A 10,516-nucleotide genomic window follows, 5' to 3' on the forward strand; every position below is an offset into this window, starting at 1 on the left:
GATAATGCAACAACCTAAAATGTACAATGTTGTACCTGATTATTACAGGTTAATGTTTTATATAAATTTCAATATATATCGCTAAAAAAAAGTATTAATACCGTAAATGCCATTTAAAAAATACTTGATATATTATTGGTTATATGAAACTAAGACATTTCGCAGCATTCGTTTTAGGTATAAAAATCAATTTATTGAAGGAATTGATATATGCCAGTAAAATGGTGTATTTTTAATTTCTTTCAATAAAAACATATATGACAAAATTACCAAACCAATATATAAAACTCTAAGCGGTGGATCACTCGGCTCATGGGTCGATGAAGAACGCAGCAAACTGTGCGTCATCGTGTGAACTGCAGGACACATGAACATCGACATTTTGAACGCATATCGCAGTCCATGCTGTTATGTACTTTAATTAATTTTATAGTGCTGCTTGGACTACATATGGTTGAGGGTTGTAAGACTATGCTAATTAAGTTGTTTATATAAATTTTATAATGAAATTTTATAAGCATATGGTATATTATTGGATAATAATAATTTAATTATTATATTATTCATAATATTAACAAATATATGAAAAACATTATCTCACATTAGTAAATAATTTGAATGTGAAAAACGAAGAGAAATATTTTCTTTTTCAATCAAATAATACTGAGAAATGTCTAGCATAAAAAATTTATCTAGAATTGTCTCTTATTAAAGATTAGTAAATAGAAAGCCGTTGACAATATTATTATTCTTCGTTGATTCGTTAGACCAAACAAATGCCATACAAATATATAAAATATATAACGAATTTAATAAAATGTTTTATCATTATATATAAAGAATTAATTGCAAAAAAAGTTATACACAACCTCAACTCATATGGGACTACCCCCTGAATTTAAGCATATTAATTAGGGGAGGAAAAGAAACTAACCAGGATTTTCTTAGTAGCGGCGAGCGAAAAGAAATCAGTTCAGCACTAAGTCACTTTGTCTATATGGCAAATGTGAGATGCAGTGTATGGAGCGTCAATATTCTAGTATGAGAAATTAACGATTTAAGTCCTTCTTAAATGAGGCCATTTACCCATAGAGGGTGCCAGGCCCGTATAACGTTAATGATTACTAGATGATGTTTCCAAAGAGTCGTGTTGCTTGATAGTGCAGCACTAAGTGGGTGGTAAACTCCATCTAAAACTAAATATAACCATGAGACCGATAGTAAACAAGTACCGTGAGGGAAAGTTGAAAAGAACTCTGAATAGAGAGTTAAACAGTACGTGAAACTGCTTAGAGGTTAAGCCCGATGAACCTGAATATCCGTTATGGAAAATTCATCATTAAAATTGTAATATTTAAACAATATTATGATAATAGTGTGCATTTTTTCCATATAAGGACATTGTAATCTATTAGCATACAAAATTTATCATAAAATATAACTTATAGTTTATTCAAATTAATTTGCTTGCATTTTAACACAGAATAAATGTTATTAATTTGATAAAGTGCTGATAGATTTATATGAATACAGTGCGTTAATTTTTCGGAATTATATAATGGCATAATTATCATTGATTTTTGTGTTTATTATATGCACTTGTATGATTAACAATGCGAAAGATTCAGGATACCTTCGGGACCCGTCTTGAAACACGGACCAAGGAGTCTAACATATGTGCAAGTTATTGGGATATAAACCTAATAGCGTAATTAACTTGACTAATAATGGGATTAGTTTTTTAACTATTTATAGCTAATTAACACAATCCCGGGGCGTTCTATATAGTTATGTATAATGATATTTATATTATTTATGCCTCTAACTGGAACGTACCTTGAGCATATATGCTGTGACCCGAAAGATGGTGAACTATACTTGATCAGGTTGAAGTCAGGGGAAACCCTGATGGAAGACCGAAACAGTTCTGACGTGCAAATCGATTGTCAGAATTGAGTATAGGGGCGAAAGACCAATCGAACCATCTAGTAGCTGGTTCCTTCCGAAGTTTCCCTCAGGATAGCTGGTGCATTTTAATGTTATATAAAATAATCTTATCTGGTAAAGCGAATGATTAGAGGCCTTAGGGTCGAAACGATCTTAACCTATTCTCAAACTTTAAATGGGTAAGAACCTTAACTTTCTTGATATGAAGTTCAAGGTTATGATATAATGTGCCCAGTGGGCCACTTTTGGTAAGCAGAACTGGCGCTGTGGGATGAACCAAACGTAATGTTACGGTGCCCAAATTAACAACTCATGCAGATACCATGAAAGGCGTTGGTTGCTTAAAACAGCAGGACGGTGATCATGGAAGTCGAAATCCGCTAAGGAGTGTGTAACAACTCACCTGCCGAAGCAACTAGCCCTTAAAATGGATGGCGCTTAAGTTGTATACCTATACATTACCGCTAAAGTAGATGATTTATATTACTTGTGATATAAATTTTGAAACTTTAGTGAGTAGGAAGGTACAATGGTATGCGTAGAAGTGTTTGGCGTAAGCCTGCATGGAGCTGCCATTGGTACAGATCTTGGTGGTAGTAGCAAATAATCGAATGAGACCTTGGAGGACTGAAGTGGAGAAGGGTTTCGTGTGAACAGTGGTTGATCACGAGTTAGTCGGTCCTAAGTTCAAGGCGAAAGCCGAAAATTTTCAAGTAAAACACAAATGCCATACAAATATAATTATATTATATAAATCAAGCTAATTAATATACTTGAATAATTTTGAACGAAAGGGAATACGGTTCCAATTCCGTAACCTGTTGAGTATCCGTTTGTTATTAAATATGGGCCTCGTGCTCATCCTGGCAACAGGAACGACCATAAAGAAGCCGTCGAGAGATATCGGAAGAGTTTTCTTTTCTGTTTTATAGCCGTACTACCATGGAAGTCTTTCGCAGAGAGATATGGTAGATGGGCTAGAAGAGCATGACATATACTGTTGTGTCGATATTTTCTCCTCGGACCTTGAAAATTTATGGTGGGGACACGCAAACTTCTCAACAGGCCGTACCAATATCCGCAGCTGGTCTCCAAGGTGAAGAGTCTCTAGTCGATAGAATAATGTAGGTAAGGGAAGTCGGCAAATTAGATCCGTAACTTCGGGATAAGGATTGGCTCTGAAGATTGAGATAGTCGGGCTTGATTGGGAAACAATAACATGGTTTATGTGCTCGTTCTGGGTAAATAGAGTGTCTGGCATTTATGTTGGTCACTTGTTCCCCGGATAGTTTAGTTACGTAGCCAATTGTGGAACTTTCTTGCTAAAATTTTTAAGAATACTAATTGGGTTAAACCAATTAGTTCTTATTAATTATAACGATTATCAATTAACAATCAATTCAGAACTGGCACGGACTTGGGGAATCCGACTGTCTAATTAAAACAAAGCATTGTGATGGCCCTAGCGGGTGTTGACACAATGTGATTTCTGCCCAGTGCTCTGAATGTCAAAGTGAAGAAATTCAAGTAAGCGCGGGTCAACGGCGGGAGTAACTATGACTCTCTTAAGGTAGCCAAATGCCTCGTCATCTAATTAGTGACGCGCATGAATGGATTAACGAGATTCCTACTGTCCCTATCTACACACACTCTAATCTGGCAGTGTAAGTAATCGTACCTGTTTATTTTTGCTCGATTCGAAAATTCGTGTTTTTGCGTTTCCTCAAAAGTTACATTGGCGGAAGTGGTATCAGACTCCGCGGTTTGGCTGCGCGGTCAAGTAGTGTTGCTCGCGTGATCATACACACGCCAGGAGCGGCGGAATACGCGTTTTCCTTTTGTGAACAATTGAAAGCATTTTTGGTAATTTATTTTGTTTTAAAAATTTGAGTCGAGCTGAAAAGGCTACTGGGCCTTAACAAAAATTGGGTGAGTGTATTTTTGAGTCCCATTTTTAACACCACCAAAGAGATGTCGGAGGGGGAGGATTCAATGAGCGAGGGCGAGATGCGCCTCGACGGTAAGCGCAGCCGAGGTAAGGTGCGAGACAACCCAAAAGCTAAGTTGATTGCGCTCGACGAGGAATCGTGGGCGAATATTGTTGAAACGGACAAGGACTGGGACGACCAACCAGAGGGTCGCCCTTCATCATCTGCATCGTCCGCGAAGGGAGCTAGGGCGAAGATTGTTACACCCGGCGGAGAAAAAAAGCGCTCCAAAGGACGTCCTATGACGTCATCGATGGTGGCATCGCGCGCAAAAGAGGTGAAGACTATCAAGACCACCGCTGACCCCGTCGCTGCTGCCAGTGCTGACGTCGCTACTAGCGCTGACGCCGCTGCTGACGCCGCTACTGCCGCCGCCGCTGGAGACGTCGTGAAGTATGACCACGCCATGGAGGTGGTGAGGGGTGGCCCCGGACGGATTTCCGCGGAAGTTGCGAAGATTCGCACCGAGCTTATACTTGACACCAGCGTTATCGTGAGGAGCTCCACCAGGGAGCTGCTACTCGTCGTGGCCAAATATGAGGCCCTTATTTCGGCGCTCGCGCTGCGTAACGTGGTCCTGGAAGACCGATATCGGCAGTCCAAGAAGGCACCACCGCCGCCGCCGCCGCCGACTACCCAACCTGCTGCCCCGCGGATGCCCTCTGCATATGCCTCTGCATATCCAAGCCTCCCGATGCCATCCGCCGTTCCGGTCCCGATGCCGCGAAAACCGCGCGAGACCTGGTCGGCCATTGTCCACAGTTCCGACCCGAAAATTTCGGGTAAGGAGCTGGCGGAAAAAGTCAGAAAGGAGATTGCTCCCTCGCTAGGAGTACGTCTGCATGAGGTGAGAGGGCTGGCGCGTGGCGGTGCCATCATCCGCACCCCATCGTCCGGCGAGATACAAAGGTGGTCGCCAACAAGAAGTTTGTAGAAGCTGGCCTAGAGGTGAAGCAAAGCCCAGCGCAAACGCCGAAAATTGTGGTCAGCAACGTGGACACTGCGACGCCGCCGGATGAGTTTATGAGCGAGTTGTACAAAAACAACTTCGCTGACAAGATGACTCTGGAGTCGTATAAAGCAGGTGCGACTGGAGAAGTCGTGGTCGCAGGCGGACGGCGCCACAGTTAATGTGACGCTGGAAGTAAGCACCACGGCCCTCGACGTGCTCGACGGCGGAAAGGCCTATATTGGCTGGTTCGCCTACAACTGCCGGGCGTTGGTGCGCACATACGCGTGCCACAGATGTGTTGGTTTTGACCACAAGATAAAAGACTGCCGATACAAGGAGAATGTCTGCCGGCAGTGCGGACAGACTGGCCACAGTGCGCGCGCATGTCAGAACCCGTGGACTGCCGGAATTGCCGTTTTAAGGGCTACCAGTCGGGGCACCACATGCTGTCCCCTGGATGTCCGGTATACGCGGCGGTGCTTGCAAGGGTGAACTCTAGACATTAAATGTTTAGGTTCATCCAAGCTAACTGTGGTCGAGGCCGTTGCGCTGTCATCGAGCTTGCCAAGCAGATGAGAGATGCTGGCCACCTGTTCGCACTAGTCCAGGAGCCCTACGTGGACGCTGGCAAGCGACTCACTGGACTGCCTGGAGGAATGAGGATATTCGCCGATAGGAGGAAGAAAGCTGCCATCATCGTGGACGACCCATCTGCCATCTGCATGCCCATCGAGGCTTTGACGACGGACTACGGAGTGTGCGTGAGTGTCACAGGAAGATATGGCACAATCTTTCTGGCCTCCGTATACTGCCAGCATCTAGCTGCTCTGGAGCCCTACACTGACTACCTGGATACGGTTCTGCTATTAGCTAGCAGAACACCGACAATCCTCGGACTTGATGCTAACGCAGTCTCCCCTATGTGGTTCAGCAAATCCCCAGACAACTCTGGAGACCGCCTGAACCGCGAACGGGGACAGCTCATGAACGAGTGGATAATTGCAAGCGGTGCCAGTGTACTGAATACGGCCAGCCAGGTGTTCACGTTCGATAATCACCGCTCTAGAAGTGATATCGACGTGACCTTCGCCAACGAAGCGGCGCGAGTATGGGCAACCTACGATTGGAGAGTTGACTTCTGGGAGCTGAGTGACCACAACATTATCACTGTTGAGGTTACTCCAGATCCGAGCAGTACCGTTGAGAGCCTAGCTCCGGTACCGCAATGGAAGCTCTCCAATGCAAGTTGGCGAAGATTCAGTGTAGAGTTAAGGAGTGCAGCACAGAGTCTCGAGGAACTGGAGGAATCGCCATTGGACGACCATGTGTCTGCCCTTCGCTCCATCGTACACGATGTGTGCGACAGGGTGATAGGGCGCAGGATACCTGCAGCGAGGGGAAACGTAATATGGTGGAATCCTGAGCTGAGTACCAAGCGCCAAGAGGTCCGGAGACTGAGGCGTAGGCTGCAGGCAGCTCGCCGGAGTGGCACCGACGATGCTGAGCAACTTGCCGCTGGACTGAGATTTGCCTCAGGCCAGTACAAGAAGCTTATCTTGACGACAAAGGAGCAAAACTGGCGGGACTTCGTGGGACGGCACAAGGATGATCCATGGGGGCACGTATACCGAATATGCCGAGGCCGGAAGAAGACAGCCGATCTCGGATGTCTCCGGTCGAACGGCGCACTTTCCGTAACTTGGCACGATCTGCGCAAGTGTGCTCCTCCGCAACTTTTTCCCTGTTGCGGAGTCGACGACACGAGAAGACATACCCCCTGGTGCCCCACCGATCCTCGAAGCCTTCGAGGTGGCAACCAGCGTCGCGAGGCTGAGAAGCCGGCGATCGCCGGGTATGGATGGCATCACGGGCGGTATTGTCAAGGAGGTATGGCGTGCCATCCCTCAGCACCTGACGAAGCTGTACTCTCGGTGCATCTCGGAAGGATACTTTCCGGCCGAGTGGAAGCACCCGAGAGTGATACCGCTGGTAAAGGGGCCAGATAAGGACAGGAGCGATCCTGCCTCTTATCGCGGCATATGCCTTTTGCCAGTGTTCGGAAAGGCGCTTGAGGGAATCATGGTGAATCGGCTGAAGGATGTGCTACCGGATGGCTGCAGATGGCAATTCGGATTCAGGCCTGGACGCTGCGTGGAGGATGCGTGGATGCACGCCAAAAAACACCGTCGCCAACAGTCGCGAGAGGAGGGTCCTTGGAATCTTTGTCGATTTCAAGGGAGCCTTCGACAACGTGGAGTGGAGTGCGGTGCTGGATCGGCTTGTCGACGTAGGCTGTCGAGAAATCGACTTGTGGAAAAGCTATTTTTCCGGCCGTAGCGCAAGCATCATCAGCAGGTATGAAGCAGCCACAGTTGCGGTTACACGGGGCTGCCCGCAAGGGTCCGTCAGTGGTCCATTTATTTGGAATTTACTGATGGATGTGCTGCTTCAGCGCTTGGAGCCACATTGTGCTCTGAGCGCGTTTGCAGATGATCTTCTGCTTTTCGTCGACGGGAATTCCCGTGCCGATCTGGAGCGGAAGGGCGAGCAGTTGATGGACATCGTGGGAGCCTGGGGAGCTGAGGTTGGAGTGAGTGTGTCAACCAGCAAGACGGCAATAATGTTGCTGAAAGGACAGCTTTCACGCACGAGGAGACCGACGGTACGGTTTGCTGGAGCAAGCCTGCCTTACGTCACCAAATGCCGGTACCTTGGCATCTTAGTCGGCGAGCGGTTGAGTTTTCTCCCGCATATCTCTGCTCTCAGAGATCGGCTGGCTGGAGTTGCCGGAGGACTAGCGCGGGTGCTTCGAGTCGATTGGGGGCTCAGCTCCCGTGCTAAGAGGACGATTTACAGCGGACTCATGGTCCCCTGTGCACTCTTTGGTGCCTCGGTCTGGTACAAGGCGGCGAGTAGGGGCAAGTCCCTTAAACTCCTCACCTCGTGCCAGAGGTCCATCCTTTTAGGATGCCTACCGGTATGCCGCACAGTGTCCACGGTGGCACTGCAGGTGCTTGCTGGTGCTCCTCCAATGGATCTGGATGCTCACAGGATCGCCGTGAAGTTCAAGCTGAGGAAGGATGTCCCCCTGGATGAGAGCGACTGGCTCCACGGACAGGACCTGTCCGTGTTGGACTGGAAAGCTAAGATGGCGCTGCTAGACGAACGTCTGCTAAATGAGTGGCAACTCAGATGGGATCGCGCGGAACACGGCTCCGTGACTCGCGAGTTTTTCCCAGAGGCAGCGTTCGTCTACAAGAGGAAAGACTTTGTCTTTACCCTCAAAGCCGGATTCTTGCTGACAGGACACGGGTCGATGAACGCATTTCTGCAAGGCAGGACCCTCAGCACCACGACCGCATGCTCATGTGGCGTGGCAAGAGAGGACTGGCGCCACATACTGTGTGAATGCCGCCTGTACAACGATTTGCGGGACCTGGATGCCCTTGGAGTCGTTCGAGACCAGGGAAGATGGATCGTCGCGGGAGTAGTCGAGACCCCAGAACGGATGCGTCTCCTAGGAGTTTTTGCCGATGCTGCCTTCTCGAGGCGAAGGATGGATGCGACGAGGGAGGAACCACAGGCGCCGGGACGTTAGTCCCACACCTCTTTTGCCGTGTGGTAGCGGCGAAGAATACTGCCACAGCCTGCCATAGCTTGTCGTAGGAGGCGACTAATATGGCAATGGTTGCCCCATCCGAGCTTGTCGGAGCTGAAGGGGTGAGGCTCACCGAGCCTGTAATTTCGGTACCACGGGTTGAGCAGCTCCAAGGCTGCTCATTGAGGTTGGCCCCCTTGTGGGAGTATCGTGGTGGCTGTGGTTGACACCTATATCGCGGGTAGAGTCCTCGGGCTCGACGTGGATGTTGCGTTATACAACTCGGGTGCTGTGACCCACAGAACAGTAGAGATTTTAGATAGATCTCGCCCCTACGCAAGGGGGAGTGCTTGCCCGACAAGTAAGTACTCGAATTGCTACTGGGGTGGATGCTATGTACATAGCTATAGCTTCTAGTCCGGGGCGTTGGTCTGGCGCTTAACCTAGACCCGTGCATTATATACTCACTTGTGGGTATATTAGAATGCCGTGGTTGTAATCCCTTCATTGTGGAACACGCCACGTAAAACAAGTTCGGAGGGATCCGAGACACACCTGTCCCTATCTACTATCTAGCGAAACCACAGCCAAGGGAACGGGCTTGGAATAATTAGCGGGGAAAGAAGACCCTTTTGAGCTTGACTCTAATCTGGCAGTGTAAGGAGACATAAGAGGTGTAGAATAAGTGGGAGATATTAGACTTCGGTTTGGTATCGCCAATGAAATACCACTACTCTTATTGTTTCCTTACTTACTTGATTAAATGGAACGTGTATCATTTCCTAGCCATTATACGGATATATTTATTATATCTTATGGTATTGGGTTTTGATGCAAGCTTCTTGATCAAAGTATCACGAGTTTGTTATATAATCGCAAACAAATTCTTTAATAAAACGGTGCATTTATGTATTTTTGATTTGAAAATTTGGTATAACTCCAATTACTCAGGTATGATCCAATTCAAGGACATTGCCAGGTAGGGAGTTTGACTGGGGCGGTACATCTCTCAAATAATAACGGAGGTGTCCCAAGGCCAGCTCAGTGCGGACAGAAACCACACATAGAGCAAAAGGGCAAATGCTGACTTGATCTCGGTGTTCAGTACACACAGGGACAGCAAAAGCTCGGCCTATCGATCCTTTTGGTTTAAAGAGTTTTTAACAAGAGGTGTCAGAAAAGTTACCATAGGGATAACTGGCTTGTGGCGGCCAAGCGTTCATAGCGACGTCGCTTTTTGATCCTTCGATGTCGGCTCTTCCTATCATTGTGAAGCAAAATTCACCAAGCGTTGGATTGTTCACCCATGCAAGGGAACGTGAGCTGGGTTTAGACCGTCGTGAGACAGGTTAGTTTTACCCTACTAATGACAAAACGTTGTTGCGACAGCATTCCTGCGTAGTACGAGAGGAACCGCAGGTACGGACCAATGGCACAATACTTGTTCGAGCGAACAGTGGTATGACGCTACGTCCGTTGGATTATGCCTGAACGCCTCTAAGGTCGTATCCGTGCTGGACTGCAATGATAAATAAGGGGCAATTTGCATTGTATGGCTTCTAAACCATTTAAAGTTTATAATTTACTTTATAAACGACAATGGATGTGATGCCAATGTAATTTGTAACATAGTAAATTGGGAGGATCTTTGATCACCTGATGCCGCGCTAGTTACATATAAAAGCATTATTTAATACAATGACAAAGCCTAGAATCAATTGTAAACGACTTTTGTAACAGGCAAGGTGTTGTAAGTGGTTGAGCAGCTGCCATACTGCGATCCACTGAAGCTTATCCTTTGCTTGATGATTCGATAATAAAGATGTTGCAAGCGGGCATAATCATTATGCTTGCTTGCAGCATCGCACGCCACTTTGTTTGTGGTGTGTAAGGTAGGGAAGAAGAAATATAAAAGACCTAAATTGGAAACATCAATATATAAGTAAATATTGAACAAACAAAATGTATCGTCATCTTATTAGTGACGCGATGATAAAGTGGCAAACATATTCCATGTATAAATATTCCTAT

At 46.6% G+C, this 10,516-nt stretch overlaps 1 non-coding gene and 1 pseudogene across 1 annotated transcript; both read left to right on the forward strand.

Moving 5' to 3' along the window:
• The first annotated feature begins 285 nt into the window (after positions 1-285).
• Positions 286-464, forward strand: LOC119562098. Its single transcript, XR_005221671.1, has one exon. It is a non-coding gene; the product is annotated as a 5.8S ribosomal RNA (ribosomal RNA).
• A 401-nt stretch (positions 465-865) lies between these two features.
• LOC119562063 lies at positions 866-10,299 on the forward strand (annotated as a pseudogene).
• The last annotated feature ends 217 nt before the right edge of the window (positions 10,300-10,516 follow it).

Source organism: Drosophila subpulchrella, unplaced genomic scaffold (genome assembly GCF_014743375.2).
Source record: "Drosophila subpulchrella strain 33 F10 #4 breed RU33 unplaced genomic scaffold, RU_Dsub_v1.1 Primary Assembly Seq391, whole genome shotgun sequence".
Classification (NCBI taxonomy): domain Eukaryota; kingdom Metazoa; phylum Arthropoda; class Insecta; order Diptera; family Drosophilidae; genus Drosophila; species Drosophila subpulchrella.